Raw genomic sequence first — 638 nt, 5'->3', positions numbered from 1 at the left:
ATGAACGGTTAAAAACTTTATTTTCTGTTTTATACCGTTTAATGAACAGTTAAAAACTTTATTTTCTGTTTTATTCAACAGTTAAAACTCTGTTTTCTGTTTAAAACCATTTACCGTATTTTCCGGTGTACAAGTCGCATCAGTCAAAAAAAGCATCATGACGAGAAAAAAACATAAGTTGTATTCGCCTGGGTGGTGTGGTCCCATTCATCCATCCGACCAACCATCCATCCGTCCATCCATCCATCGCAGCTCTGCAGCGTGCCTCCGCCTGCACCAGCTGAGTGAAGCGAGTAACACGGGACAATTCGTTGTTGCAGTTTGTCAAAATTTAAAGCGTCAGTCAAAAATTGTTTTGAATATGGAAACTAAAGTATATAAGTCGCAGGACTGACAAATCTATGCAAAAAACTGCGACTTATATGCTGGAAAATACGGTAATCAATGGTTAACGGTTAAAACTTTCTTGTTTTCAACCGTTTTAATCTACGGTTAAAAACCGTTTTCTCTCCCATCGATGCTTTGAATGCTGCTCCGGGACCTGCAGGTGAATTTTTATCTTTTTTAACTTCCACCCTCCTCAGCCTTCCAGGAGAATGAAGACTGGGCGATAAAATCAAAACCAGCTGCAGGGTCGA

This window comes from Nematolebias whitei, chromosome 23 (assembly GCF_014905685.2).
Source record: "Nematolebias whitei isolate Nwh7 chromosome 23, NemWhi1, whole genome shotgun sequence".
Classification (NCBI taxonomy): Eukaryota; Metazoa; Chordata; class Actinopteri; order Cyprinodontiformes; family Rivulidae; genus Nematolebias; species Nematolebias whitei.
The sequence above is the reverse complement of the archived record's forward strand: the minus strand, read 5'-3'. Positions refer to the sequence as shown.